Source organism: Ochotona curzoniae, unplaced genomic scaffold (assembly GCF_017591425.1).
Source record: "Ochotona curzoniae isolate NIBS_2020 unplaced genomic scaffold, NIBS_Ocur_1.0 contig_1014, whole genome shotgun sequence".
Classification (NCBI taxonomy): Eukaryota; Metazoa; Chordata; class Mammalia; order Lagomorpha; family Ochotonidae; genus Ochotona; species Ochotona curzoniae.
The window spans coordinates 21,777,993-21,802,219 of NW_024464920.1; the positions used below are offsets into that span (position 1 = coordinate 21,777,993).

General features: G+C 36.3%; 1 protein-coding gene across 1 annotated transcript in view; it reads right to left on the reverse strand.

Annotated features, from left to right (window-relative positions):
- The window catches only part of SYT1 (synaptotagmin 1), a 399,219-nt gene that overhangs the window by 370,411 nt on the left and 4,581 nt on the right, over positions 1-24,227 (reverse strand). The window contains exon 2 of the mRNA XM_040981245.1: positions 22,416-22,422. The gene's annotated coding sequence lies outside the window, so the exon portion shown is untranslated. The remainder of the gene's footprint in view (positions 1-22,415; positions 22,423-24,227) is intronic.

Below are 24,227 nucleotides of genomic sequence, written 5' to 3' on the forward strand. Positions count from 1 at the left end.
TCACCAATGATACCTTAGACTTATTTTACAACCACATCATGTACTTGACTGAGTCTAAGTTTAATTTTTCTAGTGATATCATAAGTATGTGTCTTTTCAAACATAAATAAGACAAAACAGAATAAATGTGATAAAATATCACACTTAGTAGCTTTGGCAGAACAAAGAAAGCCATCAATAGAGTAAAGAGATGTCTAGCAGAATGGGAAAAAATATTTGCCAATCAGTTGGCAAATGATTCTGAACATATTAGCAACATATAAAAATTCAATGAGCTTTATAATCATCTGCAATGTCCTACCTTACAGTTCATTTTTGGAAATTGTTTTCCAAACATTGTTTTCAAAGCTATTATGTATTTGTATTGCAGAACACTTTGTAAGATGGATACTTTTTAAAATGTTTAATATAAAATTATGCTTAGTAAAAAATACTCAGTTTTGAAATAACCAAAGACTTCAATAAACAGTTCTCGAAAGAGGTACAAATGATCAACAAATATAAGAAAAAAGAAACACTCTAATAACCAATGGGAAACTGTAAATCAAAACCTCAATGAAATATCAGCTTATCTCTGTCACAATGGCTAAAAACCAAAACACTGGGAACAACAAATGCTGGCAAGTTTGTGGAGAAAAGGGGATACTTACACACTGTTGGTTGGAATGTAAATGAGTACTTCCATTGTGGAAAATATGGTGGAGATCTTTAAAATCAAAACATAAACTTGCCATAAGATCCAGCAATTCCATAAAAAAAAAATGAACACATTAAATCACAGGCATATTTGTACCACCATATTTACAGAAACACTGTTACAATAGCCAATATCTGGAATCAACCAAATGTCTGTCATCAAATTCTGGATAAATGCAAAATATTCTGCCACTTAAGAAGAAATTATGCCTTTTTTTTTTAACAAAATGAACCCACTTGGAGGTCATCATATTGAGTGAAATAAGTTAGACCCAGAGAGACACAATCTCCCTTACGTGTTGAGCTAAAGTTGAAAGATGAAGCAAGAAAAAAAGGCTCTGTATAGCAGTATTGCTGCAAATACAGTTTTGTGAAACTGTTTAATATTTTTGTCATACCATTGGTTAAGAATGTTATAATACTGTAGTTTTATTTATCTGTGATTATTTTACAATTGACTGAATATGGACAAAATGGTCATTTTCTCATTTAGTGGTCATTTATATTCCGTTTATGCTGCCACTAAACCAGGGACTTTCATTTTTACATGTTAAACTTCTTATCCAGTGAAGTATCAGCCTTTTCACTGTAATGTAAATTTAAAATTTCTCAAAAACTAAAAACAAAACAAAACACTAGAAAGGAAGGATGGAAGGAGAAAGGAGAGATTAAAATAATAATTACAATTTTGGACTTGGTGCAATGGTTCAATGGGATTCCATATGAGCTCTGGTTCATGTCCTGGCTGCACCATTTCCCATCCAGGTCCCTGTTTGTGGCCTGGGAAAGTAGTGGAAGATGGTCCCAAACCTTGGGATCCTATACCTACATGGGAGACCTGGAAGAGTCTCCTGGCTTCTGGCTTCAGATCAGCTCAGCCTGACTACTGTGGCCATTTGTGGAGTAAACCAGCAGATTAAAAATCTTTCTATCTTTTCCTTCTCTTAATAAATCTGGTCTATCTTTGCAATAAAAATTAATTTTCAAAAATTTACAAATTTTAAAAAATAAGAATGCATGTGTCTTTTCACGTTTCTAACAAATTAAAAAATCTGATTTATGAACACATTTGTCACAACAAATGCCTTGGGTTGATGCTCGCACTGAAGTTGGGGATTCAAGCATACCAGAAGAAGACTGAAATCATTGAAAAATTTTTCAAGTTGAATTGATAGTGTTCAAGCAATTGCCACAGATTTAGGCTAAAGAGATGTCATGTGAAAGGAGTGCTATGATATCAAGACAGTGAACTTGGACCATAGACAGGATAATTTTTAAGGAAAAATAAATGCAATAGAATGCCTGGTTTGAACATCCTGGCCAAATTCCAAGCCGAAAGATTGCTTTCTGCTTTTCTTAAATCCCCCCTGTAGGTACTTTTTGAAGCTGAACTCTCATTCAATTCCTTTCTTAAATGATTTTGCGCTATTGTTTTGCTCTCTTAAACAACTGCTGTGTTCCATTCCAGTAGTAGGTAAAGTGATTTGTGTGCTCTCTATAGTTTGTAGCACTCCTTAGGGGAGAGAAAGATGCCCGTGTAAATCTAAAATGATGGTATTCATCTTTAAATGAAGCTACATAGTGATATTAACCTAACAGGTGTATTTTTATAGACCAGTTCTGCATCTATATAACATTATTTCCCAAAGTGAATAGAGATTTGAGCTTATCTTTCATCTCCCATTGTTCTCATACTACCTGACTTTACTTTCTTTCCTAATTTCACATAGGAACTTCCCAAAGGAATGACTCAGTGAATCTGAGATTCAAGGAATGCACATGCATTTAGCAAATGCAATGTGTTTAGTGATGCTAAACTAGATTTTCAGGTAGAGAAGACAGGAATTTAAGTGAAATAAGCTCCAAGACAAGATTTCAGGACATCTCAATAAATTGCATGAGAATATTTTCTTTATAGTTCACTACATGGAAACTGAAATTAAGGTCCAAAAAGCCACATTTCATTCATTAGTAAAACATTTAAAAAGTGAGAAGATAACATTCAACTCAAAGATAATTTCTCCTCATAAGAAAAAGGTGACAATGAAAGAAACAGCCAAACAAGAAATAATTCATCTTGAGGTCACAGTGCATTGAAATTTCAGCAAAGAGCAACCACATTAACCATAAGTGAGAATTATAGTGTGTAGCTGTAATGGCTCTGAGTTTATAATATTTCTCACTTGGATGGGGTACACTGCATTGAAGCATTTCCTCTTCCCTTGAATTCATTTTACTCAGGCAATTTCTTACGTTTTCCTTTTTGTAGTAAAGGCTGATAGTAAAAATAAAATTGATTTCATTTTTTGAAATGTTTGTAGAGACACAAAATACACATTTCAATCAGCTATTTTTTGAGAGGTACTCTGTAAACATTCATACGCATCTTGAAACAGCAGTATTTTCCCTTAACTATTTTAGTTGTTCCACCACACAGAAGACAGAAGTACTGGATCAAATGTCTTAAAATAGAATCCTAACACCTTGAAATTACCAAAGCAAACGGTTAATCCAACCACTAGTTAATCCATGCATTCCTTTCAGCTTCGTTTAAATTCAAAGCAAGTGCCAAGACAAGTCAATGTTGAATGAAGAAAAGTTCAAGTGAAAAAATCAACACTGAGATGATGAACTTTCCATGAGCAAAAGAAGACGCTAACTTTCTCAGTAAGAGAATATTTTTAAGTCTGCATCTCTTTGAGGAAAACATTATCATCTGAAAAGAAGACTTTACAATGTGCTGTTCTCTGGAGCATCATTGGCACTAAGAATAGACCATAAATGGCAAGGATAGAGTGCCTTTCAGCTCCAATTTCTCTAAAAGCTCTTCACAATGCAATTAGTCAGGTAATGGTGGAGAGCTGGCTCCTCGTAGCTTTTACCTAGTCACTAACAACACAAGTCCTCTGCAACTAATAGAATGCACTATGGGGTGAGCTTGGGTCTTCTCAACTCCAGTCATAACACCATTTTATATATGCTGTTGAGATCACATTGCTATCAGCAGGAGAAACAAGTTAAGCACTAGCTTCTGATTCAGGTTAATATCCTTAAGGCTAAAAATGGTGACAGTCCAGAATATTGCACCATTACTCTGCCACTGGTTTCATTCGGAGTTTGCAAATTTTTTTTAAAGACCAAAATGAACTTTAAATGTATAAAAGACTTGTAAGATATCAACAACATAATCTAGCCAATATAGCATATGGAACAGTGAGTATTCTATATCAAATTTTAGCTATTGAAAAGCATTAACTGGAATTTTCTAGGACCATCTTACACTTATTTTGATTTTTTACATTTAATAGCATATGAACAAACATGATTCTTTGCCTATGGAGAAAAAATAAACTAAGAAGAAAAAAAAAGACAAAAACAAAAAAAGAATCCTGTTGGCAAACACAAAAGATGGAACTCCCCAAATATTAAGAAAAGCACTGTTCAAGTTATTTATTTGAAATGGTTTCTGACGACAATGTGGTTATAATTTATTTTTTTTCTTACTACTTTCAATTGAAGATATCTTCGGGAATTTAAGTTAGTTTTTTTTGGAGTGCCTCCATATCTAGGCATTTAATGAACAGACAGGGGGTATAAACAATATACTAGCTGTTCTAACAAATTGTTCAAATCATTGAAATATGATGAACAAAACCTTTCTGTTAAAACAAAGATACTGTTGGGCCCGGCGCGGTGGCGCAAGTGGTTAAGGTCCTCGCCTTGCACGCCCGGGATCCCATATGGGCGCCGGTTCTAATCCCGGCAGCCCTGCTTCCCTTCCAGCTCCCTGCCTGTGGCCTGGGAAAGCAGTCGAGGACGGCCCAAAGCTTTGGGAACCTGCACCTGCGTGGGAGACCCGGAAGAGGCTCCTGGCTTCGGACCGGCATAGTATCGGCCCGTTGCGCTCACTTGGGGAGTGAATCATCGGACGGAAGATCTTCCTCTCTGTCTCTCCTCTCTGTATATCCGCCTTTCCAATGAAAAAATAATAAAAATAAATCTTTAAAAAAAAAAAAAAAAAACAAAGATACTGTTTAGAACTGCTTAGCTCCAGGATAAAATATACAACTAAGATACTATTAGATAGTGCTAATCCTGTCTTGATAGGTTTAAATGCGGAGACAAAGTATGACTTTCTCTAAAAGTTAGAGAGCTGTAAGTATTCACAATGTAGAAAATGGTAAAGGCAGTTCTTTAAAAAAAAGATTTTAAGAATCATTTTATGTTAAAAAAGAAGGTATTTTTCTTTTCCAAGAGAAATGTTTACAACTCTCAATCCTTCTATTGCTTACCAAAATAAGTCTGTGTTCCACTGTACATTTTGATTGCAGCTGAACATTAGCTTAGTATGAATTAGTTTTGAATTACTTTAGAAAAATATTACATCTTATATGTTACATTCTCTAATCAAATTTATTATAATCTGATCTCGTAGCAGTAATGCTTGCTTTTATATCACATTCCAAACATTTTGCTTAATCCTATGAACCTCACTGATATATTTAAAATAGTGTTTCCTGGTATGACGTCATCAGTTATAAGAAAAATGCTGGCATCTACTGAGCTAAAGTGCTTATTTGAAACGTGTGGTCATTCGACTCTCTTCTTTCAAATCATATCTTAATAAAGTTTGTGTAGAATTCACAGCAATATGGACACTTTACTCAGGATCCCTTCCCCCTTTCTAACTAAACTTGAATCTGTGAACTTCTGACAGTGGCCAATTTCTGAATGATGCCTCATGCTGTGGACAAAACTGCCATACTGGACCTTGCATCACAGGTGGACACAAATTCAAATATTGAGTGTGGAATTAATTTAATTCTAGTTACTATTAATCACAGGTGTACTGACATAAGTTTAGTCCAGTGTGGACTATTTCTGCCATCTGGAGGGATTAGAAAGGAAACAGGATTTAAATCAGAATAGAAATTGTCACTAGTAATGCTGTCCGATGCAGCGGAAACCTTGCAGGCTGGTTTTGATCAGCATCATTAGTCACACACTTTTAGACAACAAATATAAAAATGTGAAAATCCAGACACTTTAAAACTAAACCACCCCCAAAGTGAAAACAAATTAAAAAAGGAATCTCCCCCTGACTAAAGGCATCATCCCTGTTCTAAATCCTTCCTTACCTCCCGAAGGAGGCTGTTACAAAGGAAGTTTCTAAAGCATGGTCACTGCCGGGAGCATGCCAAGGCTCTCAAATCATGTTAATGCAGAAGAACAAAGAACAAGTTCCAAACTCATTTTCCAGTTCAGAGCATCCCACTTGAATCTTTTACAATTAGACCAGAAAACCACAACAAGTCACAGGGTTCCTACTTTAGAATGTGAATGATACATTTCCCTCAGGATAAATGTAATACAATGTTTCCAGTATTATTACAATCAAGGTATCCAAGATTTTCCTTGGACCATGCATACAGCTTCACATGACAACCTGTTACACTTTTAGTGTGCAGAGCAATGTGTAACAGAAGAGGTACAAAATGCTCTGTGTTAAATAGGTGGCACGATTCTGAGAACCCCATGAGGAATCTCGCCTTATTATTATTCCATTTTTGTAAAGAAGATTCAGAAAAATGAAATGAATAGCAGGATCACAAAGCTAAAAGCAGAATCACTGTATCAATTTACCCTGATTCAAGGATGCCTATTCTCTCTAGAAAATTCTCATCAACTGGGTCATTCCCTATATTCTTGCAACCACTAGACCTGGGCTTAAGCAGGATAAAGCCAGGAACTCAATTCAAGTCTCCTACATGAATGGCAAAGACCCAGTTACACCTGCTGTCACTCCCAGTTTCGGGAGTTTCGTTCTCAGAAAGCTGGCCTCAGCAGCATAGCTGGGAATGAGATGTATGCTTTTCAACATGAGCATCCTAACTGCCAGGCAAAACGGTCACTCGCTAAATCTGTTACTGAAACCAGAATTTGAATCCAGACATTCGGCTATGGACATCACAGATGCTCTAAATTTCTAGGACAAAACCCCTCTCCACAAGGGTCCCTTTGCTTAAACTTTTGCTAAACCCTGCATGGCTTCCTAAGATTTTTCAAGCATCTTGGTGTTGTTTGGATATCGCTTAATGGCTTCGTATCCTTCCAGAAAATGTCACTGCATGCACAGGCTCCATGCTAAGTCCTAGATAGTCAGTCATGACACAGCAGACATAGTCCATGTCCTTGGAGAGCTGACACTCTAGGGCTGTGGATAAAGCAGACAATATTTTTTTCCTAGGCAAATAGACTTTCGATAATACCACAGTCAGCTCACACATTTAAGATTGTCTCCTAAAAAAAAAAAGTGAATGAAATTTGTTTCTTGGTAAAAGGTCAATATCTATAAAATATCCCTACGTTTGGTCTTAATGTCAATGTTTTTCACAGGCAAATGAAACAAAATTACTTCTAATCAATGCCAGCACTAGGCTAACTATGAAAAGAGCGAAGGTCATTTTAGGGGTTTTCAGATTCTGCTGTTGGCTCTTCATCTTTATTATAATTCTGTTCTGCTCCTTTCCAGATCAAAATCTGGTCTGAGGCAAAGTATGATATGAGTCAATTTGGAGCTTGTTTTGAATTTAAATCAACTTGGTCCTGCTTGTTGAAGGTAGACTGAAAGCTGGAGCTTTCTGTAAAGTCATTTTAGAAAACAGAGGCACTGAGAGGGACGCAGGTGACTGCAAAGCCTGGCCTCAATTGTCTGGAAAGATTCCTGGAAGAAGGGGCCCCTTCCCATGTCCAGACAGGCTGTTGGATGTATAGTGTGCCACTTCAAAGACAAAATCTTTCCCTTTCTGTGAACTTCTTTCTCACTGCCCTTTTCTCTTTCCCTAGCTCCCCACCTTTCCTTTCCCCACACTGCCACCTTTTCACCACAGGTGTTCTTCCTAAAACAGATAATTATCTCCATTTTCTATCATTCACTGTAAGATCAGACACAGCACCCTTCAGTTAACAATCCTTTCTCAGCATTCATGAACATTTATAAGAAACAGCTGCTCGCCTTAAAGACTGCAAACATTAGTTTTAGTTCTGTTCTCTTAAAAACGTCACATTACCTTAAGGGATGATTATTTAGTATCCAACGGTAAAGCTTAAAAGAGAATTTAGATAAAATAGAGATTACGACACACCAGTTCCCTCTATCTCCGTTATCTCTTTACATTGAGGATTTTGAGAAAACCTAGAGAATTCTGAGAAAAACTAGAGAATTCTGTTGAGTTATTTGTGTGAGCACTGGTAGGTGAGAACGGCTCGCACTGTCTCTAGGAAGCACTCCTGAGGGCCATATTTTTGTTCCAGGAACAGTTTCCTTGATGATTAGAAATTAATACAAGACTACGGATCCCTTACTCCAATGGGAAAACCATATTACCTTCCTGATAATTTGAAACCGAGAAATACTAAGAATTAAGCTTTTGGCCCACCAGGGGTCTGATAAAAGTCGGGAGAACTTTTATAAAAGTTGGGAGAACATACTTATTGAGATCCCTATAGGTTTAGGTTACATTCTCTTGGAGATTCTCAAACTGAATTGTTCCTTGAGTTCTATAGATTTCCCAGGTTTTTCTTTATTTTTTATAAAATCACTAAAATTTTATAAGCTGTAATATTTTTCAGGATATGCCATTCAAAAATTTTAGTACTGTGAACTAAATTTATCCTATAGACCATCTAAACTTGCTTCTAGAAATTTCTTTTAAAGCATGCATTTATAAGACAACCTTTGTGGAAGTTTCTTTAATTTTTTAATCATCTGATCCATATCCTATGCTTTCGCAAAATTGGTGTTAAATGAATACATGGACTCACAGGGTGTACCACAGGATTCTAGAAAATCCTCATACCGTGCTAACAGAATCAAACTGACCTTTTTTGAACTTTAACAACCTCTAAGTATACCCTTTGCTATCATTACATTAAAAAAAAAAGTCGAAGGAAATTTAAAGTCCTTCCCCAGGGCTTTAACAAAATCCTAAAAAAGTAAGACAGAAACATAGCACAATTCCAGTATTACTCTTTCCTCTAAATTGGCATCCAATATTGTGTACCTTGTGTCAAAGAGCAAAAACACCCATTTTTGCATAAAATTCTGAAACCATCTCTTGCCTTTGGTGAAAAATGGTGCTGAGTAACATTTTCCTAAGCCAAAACCATGCTCGTAGAGGTAATTAAGAGAATCTCCGGAGAGCAGTTGGACTTGAATATGGAACAAAAATACATGTAATATATTCATTTGAAACCCTTTCTCCTAGGAAAAAAAAAGCACAGCAAATGCCTATTTTTATAGTTTACTTAACACACTGAGGCACTGAATCATGAAGGATATAGCCAAACCCAACAAAGATCTTTCCGTCCTTTTTAAGAATACAATATGACTGTAGAAAAAAGTAAAATGATAGCCATACTTACAAAGCATTCTCTACCAAGGATGGATGTGGATTAGCGAAAATGACATTATCAGCAGCAGTAAGTTCAGTTCGGAGTTACCAGGAATGGCTTTTTGTTGTTGTTTTTACTTTAATTACATAAAGAAAAACATCTTTGCTACCTAAATATGCCATTTTGATGCAAATTATGCCCAAACCCAGACAACACCATAACGTACTGAAGGAAAATAAACTGAAGATTTCTTACTTGCTTGGGATCACGTCTCACTCCTTCCCACTCCTGGTGCGCCTCAGTGCCGAGGGCTGGAACTGAGCTCAAAATCAAAGGAGGCTGGGAAAGTCCTCCACGAGTCTGTCCCAGCCTAATCTACTTTGGAGAACTAACAGATGCAGATATTTAATAGAAATTAATCTCTTTCTGCTATTTGGGCTTACAATGCCTCCTTTTAATACTGATTACACTGATGTTCTAAGATAGGCTGGCGAAATGCTGCTGTAATACAATTTCTTTGCTACTAGAAACGAAAGCTCTGGAGAGCGCGCTTGCTTACACAGCTGCTTCAGGTGATTACATCTTTACACAGATGTTAATTACCCCCAGGAGAAAGCAGCCCAAATCATCAGCTGAGTAGAATATCTTGAAGCGGATAGCAAGGCGTTTCTTAAAGGCTCTAATGGATATTATTGCTCACTCCTGTTGAGATCTGAGCTCCACGCTCATGAATTTAGGGTAGACAATAAAAAATCGTATACATGGAAGGAGATACAGAAACGACATGACATTATCCTTTGGCCTATACCAAAATGTGGCCCTGTCTTCAATGAGCCTAAAGACACATGGTGACACTTAGCCATTATTGTGAAAACTTCAACCACAGACTTTCGGGATTCAGCGTGCAATACAAACCTCCTGGGAGATGTAAAAACTCCTAACGCCCTGGCCTTGCTTCCAAATCTCGGGAGGAACACACCTGTCAGTGTTTTTAAACTTCCCCAAGTGGTTTCAATATGCGTTCAAAGTTGAGAGCTGCTACCCTGCATATTTCATTCTGCTGTTCTCAACCAAATCATGGTGAAGAGGGATAAATCTGAAGAAATAATGTGTGGATTTTCAGAGAACAGGAATCCAAACACTGATTAGCGATGACCAGAAGCTATTTTCCAGGGGGAGAGGAGGTATGCTGCAAAAGTTCAATTGGTGAATCCTCTTGCAAGGCTGGATCCCATATGAGTACTGGTCCCAGTTGGTGCATTTCTCATTCAGCTCCCTGTTTATGGCCTAAGAATGCAATGGAAGATAACCCAAATCCTTAGGATCCTACACCCAGCTAGGAGACCTGGAAGAAGCTCCTAGCTTCTAGCTTTGGGTCAACTCACCTCTGGTTGTTGAGGTCATTTGGGAAGTGAACCAGCAGATGGAAGCTCTTTCTTTCTGTCTTGCCTTTTCTCTGTAAATTTGCCTTTGCAATGAAAATCAAAGAAGTCATTTTTAAAAAGAAGCAACTGCTTGGAAACCAGCAGCCATAAAGCCAAAATGACTCAACTGAACATGGCATGGTAATTATTAAGAGTTTAGGATGGGAAGGCAGAAGAAGGAAGCTCCATAACAGATACCACATAGGGATATCCTTCCGGGGTTACACAGCAAAGCTGGCAACTCTAATTCACAACATCTGATTATACATGTAAATTTACTTATTTTGCAAAAACAGAAGAGAAATATTCCAAGCTTTCAATCCTAAAGTAAGGACAAAGGGGAAAATGTGAGTTACTCTGAGTTTATCACTAGACACATGAATTAGCTGAAATATTATTAACAAAAAATATGAATGCATTAAAGGGCAAATAAGAAAAAATAAAATTATTTACTAAAAACAATAAATAAAATTGGCCATGATGAGAGAGTGAAAAACAACAGATAGGTGATTCAGTGCACGATGAATAAAGGGGGAAAGTATACGGACATCCTTTTGTTAGTCTGTCTTCCAAAATAAATGACCATAAATATATGAATAAACAATAATTCAATGTTGAAGACTCACGTTAGCAGTTTATTGATGCAGGAAGGCATAGAATAACTTTAGTAAAGTGGTTGCTGTCTTAACCATAGTAGATCTTCAATATTAAAGATTGGGGAACAGTGTCTGAGAAACACTAAATTAAATTGGCAGGGTGACTGTTCAGGAAGTCTACCCAGGATGACACAAATACAGGCAGAAATTTAATGATGATAAAACCAAACTGAATAAATATTTACGAAAGAGCACACATTTGAATGGGCTATGAAGGTTTTGTCATTTTAAATGCAAAAGAATCTTACAGTCCTACAACTTGGTTTACTTAGTGCCAGATTGAACCACCTGGAGAGTGCAAGATTCGGGAGTGGGTCCAGCAGGAAAACAGTGGCTATCTCCCTCTTGGGTTGCCACTTTGAATGGAATGAGGACTGATGCAAGCATGGCTAGACAGAGAGTGGCCCCTGCTGGCAAGTGTGTGGGCTACACAGTGGCGTTGGTTGGGTTGTACTAGGCTTCAGTGCCTATTGACACGTATGAGAGCTGAATGGGATGTGGAAAAGATTGGACCATTCTATTGTACATACTGAAAGCACAGCAACCAGGGCAAGGGGCAGGCCTGGTGGGGGTTACTGAGAATCGCTCTGACTAGGCGGCCGCTCCCACTGGTATATGTGAAGGCCAAGTGTGTGGAGGGCAGGATTGGGCTGGGCTGCAACACTCATTGTTTTGTAGAAGACAGGGCTGGATGCAGAACCGACCCAGCAATTGCAGCTGATTGGAGCGACAGATTGTGTCAGACCTTGTATTGCCAGGCACACACAAGAATCAGGTCTGGGATCATCTCAAATGAATTCCTTTGGGGATCCCTCAACTGAATCGCTGGACTTAGAACCCCAATCACGGAGAGAATTGTAGGTTCCATGGTCTGATCGTGGAGTACATGTGTCAGTTGGGCCTTCTCAGTGGCTTAGATGGAGCAGTAGACAGCATATCCGGGTGAACATGGAGGACATGGAAGTACATTGGAGTCTGCAGATACTGATACCACAACAGAAGATGTGGGACAGAGCAAATTGACCAACTACCCCAGCCAAATGTTGGCAGTGAATATCTGGGCAAATGGAAACTCTAAGGTGGACTATGTCAACCAGTGGATTCTGCAGAGATTTCATTGTGCTTAGAGTGTCAAGATTGGCAGTAATTCAGAACTGTTGAATTACTAAAACCTCTTAAGCAGGACCCACAGAACATACCCCGCATCGGGGACCCTGGGATGGTGTCAGGTGGCTGGGCCTAGGGTGCAGAGGCATTTGGAAGGCTGGGCGTGGCTTTTTTCCTTATCTTCCCCCTTCCCCCAGATACAGGGAGGAAAAAGAAGAATGTGAGAATGTGGAAATGGTGACCTCACCCAACTTCCTATAGCCCTTGCCTCTTATCACCATAATCAACTATGCAAAAATCCTCGAAAAATAAAAAATAAATTTAAAAAAGAGTAGGCAGCCCGAATAAGAGAATTATAGAACCCGTAATTATAGACTTCAAAAATTTGAGAATGCCTGATTTGAGGCCTCAACCTGATACCATGTAGGTCATAGAAAAATGTCTTTCCGAAAGAAATTTTTCAAGACTCACAGAAACTATGAATAAAAGAATCTGAACATTGCAGTTCTTCCTTGTTTGGTGCACTATGTTCAAATGATCATGCAGCTCAGTCAATATTTGAGCACATCTGCTTGCTTTGATAAGGAGTGTATTTTCCCTCATCATCATGCATCCACTCACAGATTGTGCTTTAGGATAATTTAGGCTTGACAAGTTTCACATTCTGTTTTAGAAAGTAGGAAAATATACAGGTTGCAAGTTACTAGACATGAAGCTACAAGAATGGATGAGTTGTCTGTTGATGCACCAGAATTTTATGAGCAAAAAGCTGCCTTCTTAATGCTTACAAAACACGTCAAAGGACAAACGTGACAATATGTGCAGGAAAGTAGGAAGATTCTCAGTACCCTCCTCACAGCAGTACCAGTTTTGAGGAAAGATGCTTAAAGCGATTCTTATATAAGACTGAGAATGCAGTAATTCATTTGCTTTCCTCCCACAAGCATCTAATTCACTGGATGTACGTAAGTGTCTAGATTTTACATGCCTATCCCACCTACGAGTCCAGCTCATCGACTTTACATAATGTAGTTCGTTAGAACATTTCAGTAGACATGGTGCAAATATAACAAAAAATGTTTTCAAAACAATACTAATTCTCACAGCAGTTGAAGTGCGTTTATTTTTATTTTTTCCTACTCTCCTTCAAAGTGCTAGATACAAAGCAATAATTTTATTCTATGAGTCACTGTTTAATAATCACTGTTTTAATAATATATCTTAGAAGGACCTCACTCCACTAACAAACCAGAAATCAAAATGTTTGCAAAACGCATGTACTTTCTCATCTTATTTAAGAGATATTTTAAGAAATCCTTTAAATCAGTGTGTGAGGGATCCTTGGTTGTAAAGTTTAGCCCCTTTGTTTGGGGTCACACACAGGCAGCATGTAGAGCAGATTTCAAGTCCATACATAACCATGTCTGAAATCAACTTCCAAACTCACTTCTAGATATTTGTCATCCTTAGCTTGCAGGGCATAGGTTGAAAAAAAAAAAAAAAAACTATTCCTGTATTCTTTTCATTTCTCATAAGTGAATCTTCCTGACTACTAGCATGAGTCTGAGTTGAGGAAAAAGGGCAGTATCCTCAGCTTGCTCAAGCCCTCAGTCAACATTCTGGGGCCCCAAAAGTAAAGTTCCTGAAAATGATGGGTCTCCATGAAATAATCCTAACTACAAAATGCAAGTCTTTTTCTCACACACTAATGTTTACAAAGCCAAAGAGCACATATGTTTATAATATTTTATAAATATACACAAAAAATGGAATACAAGTCTGATCTATAGTGACAAAAATTTTTGAGACTGAAAAAACTTGTTAGCTTAAAACATGGCTTACACAAATAACAAGGCTGAGTATCTGAATACATTTGAATATCTGAATATATTCTAATGATATCTGATCCATCTTTTGGACAATTAGAAACCATTATGGTTAGTGAAATTAGTCAGTCCCCAGAAAGACAAATATCATGTTTTTCCTTATTTGTAATAACAAATACACAGAGCACAAAAACTATAATCCATAAGCGGCATCTGATTAACGTATTTGTCTATGCTCTTGACTAATTTTGTTTTGGTTCTGTTTGTTTTTTCTACTTGCTACATGTTGATATCTTCACCTGATGGAATTTTAGGCCTGAGATTGCAGAGTGAAGTAAAAATATTCCATGGTAAAAATTATGATAGGGGGTAAATAGTGAGGCCTGAAGAGGGTGTAAAAGGTATGTGCAGAGGAGGCAAGGTGAGATGAGAAGTATTGCCATGCTCCTACATTTGCATTGTGAAATATGAAAAATGTGTTCACATTATGTAAATTTAAAAATTTTTTTTCTAGATTGTCCTGAATAAAAAAATGTTTCACCCCTGATTTTAAATGAGTAGTGGCACATCTTTAAATCTATTTTACTTTTATATAAGATGATTATAAATTACTAATTCTGTCCTTTTACTTAAAAATCAAATTTGATTTTCATCCACAAAATTCAAAGGAAACAAAATGGATGATCTAGGGGCCTATATTTTGAAAATATTACTATTAATTACATACAATGGTTTTGGCATTGGCTGTCAGTATAAAGAAATCATGAGACTTCATGAATATTACATCTTTTATAAGAAAAATAAAAATATTATGAGTTTTATATAAAAAAAATTCAAATTTTAAAATATTTGAAACACACAAATATAAACATACACACATATTTATATATTATATATATAATTGTACAATTGTATTATGTAATTATATAATTGTACATATATATAGAAAGAGAGAGAACAAATGAGCACTAGCTCCCATTTACTGATTAACTTCCCATGTTCCTACAATTGGCTATGACAAAGCCTTGGACTGGAAACCCAATCTAAGCACGAACTAGAGTACTTGAGGCAATGCCATGGTTGTATCGTTGTTTGCTTGCCGAAGGCTGGAGTCAAGGTACAGAGCTGGAACTCAAACATGTGTTGGTATCCCAACATGGGACTCAGGGTATTGTAACATGTGTCTTAGACCAAATGCCCACCCACTGATGAAGAATTTGACTTAAATTAAAGGAAGACTTTCTGTAAGTTATGAGAGACCCTTCTCAGATCATTACAAAACCCAAATCTGTTGGGCTGACACCGTGGCTTACTAGGCAAAACGTTTGCCTACAATGCACCCATCTCCTACTGGGAACAGTTGGCATGCTCCTCTTTAGGAGCATGTGTTCAATGCTCATGTGGCTGGCAAAGCAGTGGAAAATGGCCCAGATTCTTGGTTCCTGCACCCATTTGGGAGATCCAGAAGAAGGTCCTGGCTCCTGGCTTTGGTCTGGCCCAGATCTGACCATGGAGATCTTTTGGTAGGTGAAACAGAGGATGGAAAATCTTTGTCTTTTCCTCTAACTCTGCCTTTCAAAAAAATAAAAACAGAAACAAACAAACAAAAAACCCTCTGCCTTTCAAATACATACAATAAACCTTTTAAAAATCTTTCAAAACTCACACAAGAACATAAATATATTAGGGTTGCCTTTAACATTATTTTATCTCAAATACTCCCATACTTTTAATGATATTTAAAGCATTTCTGTAGGGTAAGTAGATATCAAAATGGAGTCAAGAGCAGTATTTCTTAAATTTTGAAGACATTTCTACTCATAGACTGTTAGGTGATAATAAAAGCATTGTTCTGAAATAAAAAGTAATAAACAAGACTACCTTTCTTAATTTTCCAAGTCTCAAAGTAACACAAAGGGGATTGGTGCTGTGGCATAGTGCTCCAAGCCTTCACCTGTGATGCTGGAGTCCCATGCGGGTGCTGGTTCTATCCTGAGTGCTCTGCTTCCTGTCTAGCTCTTTACTAATGTAACTGTGAAGGCAGCAGGGGGTGGCTTACGTACCTGGGCTTCTGCACTCACATGGGAGATTTCCCCCAGGCTTCTGGCTTCAGCCAGGCCCAGGCGTTACAGCCACTGTGGCCATTGAGAATGTTACATCAGCAGATGAACAATTCTGTCTCCATCTCTTCTCTCTCTGTATCTTTCTTTCAAATAAACTAAAGTAAAATCTTTGAAAAATGAAACAAAGATTCTCATAAGACCACTTCAGCTTGTTTTATTTCAATACCTTTTCTTTGATGTATTTGTCCAAGAAGTAGTGCCCCCTGCCAGCACCACCTCCTTTGATATGTGAGAGCAGGAGTCTCAGCACGCATGCCTCAGTTCCCTCAGCATAGGCTTGATATGGACCCTGGAAGGACGCCTGATTCAATAACCAGTGCATGTGGCTGTTACTTTGTATTTTCCTTCTTTATTACATTTTCAGAATCAGGAGGAGATAAGCTCTTACACCAGCCATTGTTATCAATATCAGGGAGGCACACAAAAAAGATATGTGAACAAAATGAAATTTGAGATGTCAATAGGAGACAGGCTGTTGTGGGAAAGGACCAGATAATTAAATTTAAGATAAAACTTAAATTCTGAACTTCTCAAAACAAAATGTGATATGGTAGACACAGATAAAAATTTATACTTGAAAACACATGCAAAAACCAGCTCAAATTGTCTTTTCTATAATGGAACAGATAAAACAAAAGAACTGTATAAACCAGATAGTCTTGATTTAAATGTCAATTGTGGCACACATTATAGTTTTTCCTTCTTTTTTTTTTTTTTGATTTATTTTATTTTTATTGGAAAGTCAGGCCACAAGCAGGGAGCTGGATGGGAGGCGGGGCCACTGGGATTAGAACTGGTGCCCATATGGGATCCCAGTGCGTACATGGTGAGAACTCTAGCTACTAGGCTACCATGCTGGGCCAGATTTGTAGTTTTTAAAGTCAGGAAAAAAATGCTACTGGGAAACAGTCAAGAACAGCCTAAAAGCTTGGGATCCTGCACCTGTGTGGGAGAGCCGGAGGAGGCTCCTGGCTCCTGGTTTCAGATCAGCTTTACCCCAGCTATTGCGACCACTTGGGGAGTGAATCAGTGGACTGAAGATCTTCTTCTTTGTTTCCCCTCCTCTCTGCATGTCTGATTTTCCAATAAAATAAAATAAAATAAAAATAAAAATAAAATAAAATAAAATAAATCTTTTAAAAATAGCTGCCAAAGGAGAGCTGTGGAAAAATTATTTTATCACATTATGTATTTACATATCTCCCCACCAGTGATTTTGGTCTGATTTTTTCTAGTCAAATATAATGATATTGAAAATCAAGCATTTGGGGTAGTGTGTGTTTGTTTAATTTTCATTTCTGAGGAGTGATAATTCTCATTATTGTAGGTATAAGTTTTAGGGTTGTTTACATTTTCATACCTAAGAGTGAATAATTCACGTTTGACAGTCCAGACTAAGTGAATACATAATTTGATTTTTTACACTGGCCATAAGGAGTATAATAGAGAGAAGGTGAAGGTACTTTTACTGGAGAATGGGTGTGTTATTAGCAACATCACACTATCCTGATGTTGAATACCACCTATAACAGAAGGCCTTGTGTTGCATGAAAGCATGTGGAAGTAATTTCTAATATACTCTAGCTTCTGTTATGCTTCAATAACAAGAAAGAGCTCAAAATTGTTGAATTTAAAGATACTCTTCCCTTTGGCGAGAGATGGTACAGGGATGGGCTTATAACTCTGGTCAGGAAGGTATTCAGGAAATTCTATTGGTAGAAATATGCATCACCAAATCCTATATAGAAAATAAATATGGAGTGTCTTTCAAAATGAAAATAGAATTATCATATAATCTAGCAATTACACTAGTAGGTATATGCCCCCCCACTAAATGAGATTAGTATATTGAAGATATATATATCTTCATATACACATATATACATATATATTCATATATACAAAGTGCTGCTGCCCTATTTATAATATCCTTACTAATCATCGATTGATAAACAGATAAAAGAAGATGTGGCACATACGCACAATGGAATAATATTCAAGATACAAAAGAATTAAATCTTTACCTGCAAAAGCTGCGATAAGCTGGGAGTCATCACGTTAAAGAGAAATAAAGCAGTTACTGAAAGGTAAATATCATATGATCTTTCAAATGTAGAATCTTATAAGTCAGTATTATAGAAGTAAACAACAGAATGGTAATTATCATGGCTGAGACCTGGGTGCTTGTGGTGGGCAGGTGGGGAGATAATGGACAAAGGATATTAAATTTCAGTTAGACAAGAGCATTAAGTTCACGAGATGTACTGTATAAAATCTGACTACAGTTACCAGTATAATAACAGAGTGGATGTGAAGTGCTCTCATTACAAAAACAATAACTGTGAAACAATACATGCATGAAGTAGTGAGATGTAGTCATTCCACCATGAATGTCTAAAATATTACATAACACATAATAAATGCACACAATTTTCTTTGTTGACACAAAGAATAAAGTAATGGTGATGATGAAGGAGTCATTTCTTGCTGCCCATTTTCTGGATAGCTATTCTGTTTTCACTGTTACTATCCAAGAATACGATGTTGGGATGCTGTGAAAGTACTGGAAACATGAGGATAGGCCAAGAGGCTCTGATAGATGCTGGCTCACATTTTAGATACCAATCAACTGCTGGATCAACTGTGTGACTTTATAGGAGTTACACTTCATAAATAGATACAATGAAGTGTTAAATACCAGGTACAAGTGCTGTTTAAACAAGTTTTAGTCAGGGGCTGTTTAGTTCGCTACTGGGAGCATCTCATTTAACACAAATTTTGATTTGATAAGTTCATCCAAGACTTTGCCTTGTGGTCCAGCTACCTTCATCTAGTTGTCTTTCTGGAATCTCTGAATTTCCTTTTCCCTTTGTTCCTTATTCTTGTCTGAGTCACAGCAAATGGCTTCACCAAGGCCTTATCTAGCATGGTTATTTTGAATATTCATTCTCCTTCATTCCTAATATCAAACTTATCAAAATATTAGAAAGATTATATTAACTTCTCATCACTGCAATCACTTACTTGTGGTTGTTCTGCTGTACTGTGACACCTAAATAACTAACTACCATGCTGCTCAGACAGACACTGAGGAGGCATTTTCTTTCACCATCACTCTCAATCTGACCATCTCTGAACAATGTTTGTAAATTTCAACACTATGAATATATTAAGTTCTTGCTTTCTTTTTAGCACAGATTATTACGATGTTAATATTTCATATATCTATCTTGTTGACTGCCTCATTACCCAATACAATACAGAATCCCAGATGGCAGGGATATGTCCTATCTTGCTCATGATTATATGCTCTATTATCAAATATAACTCCTAATAAGTTATATACAATACAATTTTTGTTGGAAGCGTAAATTAATAAGCAACAAGGTAAATGAGAGATAAAGTTTAAGCTTTAAAAAATTTCTGAGAACATGATTACATTGGCCTGTTACCTCCCAAAGCCCCTCTCTCCATCCCCTCTATTCATTAGTGTGGTGAATTAAAATTATGCTTTTGTAAAGACTGATAAAATCATATTTCTTGGCCATAATGAACAGTGCTCCAATCAGGATTGACTGACCAAATGAACGGTTTGTAACAGAGGGCTGGAGTGTCTCCATTTCCATCATTGGTTTCAGGATAACGTAGGGACAGCCTTTTTTGAGGACTGTCGCGTTATGCTTCTCAGAAGTACTGGTTTGTATTGTTCATATAATGTCTTAGATTTAAAAATTGGTGCAATATTTGACTTTTCTTCCACATTATTACAATAGCATAGTCCCTTAACAACAGTCACAAGTCCATCATAACATTGTAGGTATAGACAATGGCATAAGGCCAGCATCCTACTGTCAAAATACATCTTGCAGTTTCATCAGGGGTTCATCTTTTTATTAGGGGGTAGAGAGAATTGTGTAATCTCTTCATTAGATGTTTGGCAAATTTATTGGTAGGCTAATCTGCTCCTGATGCAAGTTTGGTTCCTTCATGTCTACGCTGTATACATTTAACAAAAAATAAACAGTAAATGCTAATTATGAAGTCAGTCCTAAGCTTTACAGTCCAATAAAGAAAGCTACAAAGGACATGTCATGGCTTGCTCCATGGTATCTAATAACCTATTACTATTATGCATTCAGCTTGAAACTTAATGATCTTGCCCCAACTTAGACATCTTATAGCCAACAAAGGATCTTACGTGTTCACCAGCCTCTGAGGTCTGATTCTATGTGATATATAAAAGTTTTTGTTTGGGAAGAGACCATGCTTTAGAATAAAAGAATACTTGACAAATGCCCATTTTAACCGAAGAGAAGAAAGACTTACGAAAAAAATGCTCCTTAAGATCACCAAGGCTGTCTACCCACTTGCACAGATTAAAATAATGCAAAAGTTTACTGGTGTTTGTTGAAAAATTTTCCTGGTCATACATTGGCTCTAATGTTCCAAAAATATGATAGTAACATGTTTTGAATGACAGCACTATTTGTGAAATCCAAGGTTACCACAGTGAAGGACAACACTTGTTTGGGTATAACAATTTCAGTACAGAAACTATTAATAAAAAGTTTTAGTTTTTCATGGTCACACTTTATAGTTTCAGTATCTGGTTATTTTGAATCGTGACTATTTTTAATAAAAAAAAAATCTGAAACATTGGGGGGTTCACCTATTTTCTGAGACTGACATTGTTGATGACATTTTTGGAGAGAAAAAAATGTATCTAATCCTTTCTGCATACACTGAAAACCATATATCACAGCTCAGAATCCCATTACAGACATAAATATAAGCAGATCTATATTCTGTTTCACGAACTAAATTTCAGCATCCATACCAAATAAATGGATGATTTCTATTCCACAAACTAAAAACTATAGTTTCCCTTTATGAATGGAAAGGCTGTCCTAATATGCAAAAATAATTTTCTGTCATAAGAAAGATGAATTTCATTCTACAGAAACAAGAATTGCTACCATACACAACCAAGTAATGCTTTTTAATTAAACATATATTGAACTTTGATCTATGAACAACAAATAAGGGCAACGATCATTTCCATCACTAAATATGTTAGCTAAGACATGGGAAAATTTTTGATTTGATCAAAAGTGTTACAATTTCAATAAAAATAATTATCAATAATTATGGGGGAATAATGGATTTCCTTAAACTGTTACATATTGCACAGTGTTACAGTTACAAACTAAGTGTTCTAATGGGAGCACGGAAAGACAAAATAGATATTCAATTGCAACATACATTCAAGTTTATAAAGTAAAAAAATGATTATTTGTATAAGGTGTAATTTTGCATTAGAAGCATCATTGCTATGCATTAGAGGTATTTTTCAGTGGAAAAGCACAGATTTTTGGTTTGCCTAATTAAAAATGGCAGGTGGGAACAATGTGCTGTATGTGATGGCATAATGGAATTGGAGAAGACAGAGACAGAAGACCGGGACAGCTGGGCCCAGAATAGCGAGATACTCTGAGTAGAACACGAAAAGCTTACACTTTAAGTTTTCAAGAAGTATAGCAATGCGAGAATTTACAGAAATGATCAATAATCAGGGCAGTATTAGTCCCAAATTTTTCTTCATTTAGCTTCCAAAGGGCATTTTCTGCCATGACTAAAATTTCAAATGTTTGTTCTTTTTTAAGATATGTCAGCAAACATTTGTTTTTTAGTATTCCACTGATGACAGTGTTATGTATTTTCAGTAAATCTAATAACAGTTTCAGGTAAAAATAATAATGCCAAAATGTAGAAAACATTTGTCTTATTTTAATGATTCTGAATGTGGATATCCTTACTCATTTTCTTAAAAAATATATTTTTGGTTTTATTCTCAAGAATAAAAACCTCAGCTTGCTCGTTATTTTTCCTTCTACACTAGACACTTTTTTCCATCGTCTTTATGTCTGATGAATTAGCCATTTTTCTGTGTTTCTTTGACTTTGCTTTCACTGGGTTTGCAATTAGGAATGATTTCCTAAATATGTAGTTACTTCTTTCTTCAGCAGTTTTCTTGCAGTCTTATTTTTCTGGAATTCTCAGTAGACACTTGGCATTCTTAGCATTTTGCAAAATTCTTAATTTTCCAGTCACATCTCCCTGTCTGTAATTCCCAGTGCTCAATCTGAAAAGTTTCTTCATATTTTACAGTTCATTAATACTCCCAGACACTGTTTTTCTTTTCCTGTTAAATGTTTTAATTAGACCTTTAAATCTGGGAAAAAAATTGGTCATTTCTTTTTATAAATCTGCTAATTTGTTTTCACAGTGTCCCCTGATTATTTCTATTTCCTTTTGTCTTTGCAATTATTGTTTAAAATTTATGATTTTTTTTAAAAAAAACTCTAAGTGTTCACGATTCTACCTTTTTGTACTACCTGCGTGTTTTTGCTATGCTCAATAATTATCTCTCAGGGTTCCATCATAATGTGTTCAATTGAAAACTCATTTTCAGGGTGTTTATCTTGTTTTCTTCTGAAAGTATTTATGTGCCCTATTCAAACACATTTTCCTACACAATTATAGGCTTCTGCTAGTATATAAATTACACTTTGAAAAATTCATATATACTGAAAGAATAAATACATCAATCATACTGTGGCCTTGTATTTTGATTAGTCATAGAAGAGTTTCTTTGTTGTCTTTTAAAAACATTTTTTTTTTTTTTGCTGTTGATTCTAGATTCTCAGGAAAATGAACTTTACTCTTTCAGACCAGTGGGTGCAGTTTTCTGATGGCTTCATCATTAAACAAGTATATTTGCTAAGTCTGTCAATTTCAGTAAATTTTTCAGTTTCTCCAACCTGCTGGGACCCAAGTCCTTCAGCCCTTGGGAACTTGATAAGTCTACATCTTCTTAATTAGCATATCAGCTCTTTTTATTTCTACCTTGTATTCAGTTCTCTTTCCTTCCTGGTCCTTGACAGAATATTTATTTATTGTTAAGATATAGCTATTAACCTGTTACTTAATTGAGGAGGTGGTGAATAGCTAGAATAAAATAAATTGTGAATAAGCAATTACACTTATTCAGTACAACTGGAAACTATTTCAAAAAACAATGTTAGGAAAAGACAATGTTAGAGAAAGAAAAGAGCTGTGATAAAAAAAAAATGTTTACTTCTCTTAAAAATTCATATTTAAAGTCCTGACCCCAGTGCTGACGTCTCACGAGGTCAGAGCTCTTTGGAAGGTGTTTAGGTCATGATGGCTACGCCCCAAGAACGTGATGAGCATCGTCATAAAAGAAGACGGCAGGGACTCCCTGGTTCAGTGAAAAGGCAGCTGCCTAGGTAGCAGGTGTTCATCAGGCAAAATAAATCATCCAGCTATCTGATCTTGGATTTCCCATCCCACGCCAACTGTGAGAAATGCATTCCTGTCGTTTATAAGCTCTTTAGACTTGGCTTGTTCCAGGAGCCGAATGGACTAGGAGGGCTACCTTTCCAGGGTTCATTATTCTAGCATCTTAAAAAGAAAGGAACTTAACTTGCCTATAAAATATTTCACTAGACTGAAAGAAAACTCAGCATAAGCAAATGGGAAAGTCATTTTCATTATTAAATTAGAGTGGTTCTACTCTAATTAAATGTTGCTTGTTTAATGTGGTTAGTTTATTTTTAACTGATAATTGTTTTAAATGATAATTAGTCTAGGGGAAGTTATTAAGAATTAATGTCCAGTTCCTACATTTCTTTCCAGTTACTGGGTTATCTCTACCTGAATTAAAGGGTGTCTACATTCTCCAAAGTTGCCATGCTATTTTCTAATTATACGTTTCCTGCTTTATATCCAATATCCTCAACTCAATAGTTTTTATAGCTATTGCCAAGTGACTTCTCACAAGTTTATTTTTTTTTTCTACTGAGCAGATATGTACAGTCCTTATTGACTGTAAAAGTATCTAGTCACACTTAATCCTTACCAAGTTACTTTACCAGACAGGCAGAATGCACAGAGATTTATTCTGAAATAAATAGAATA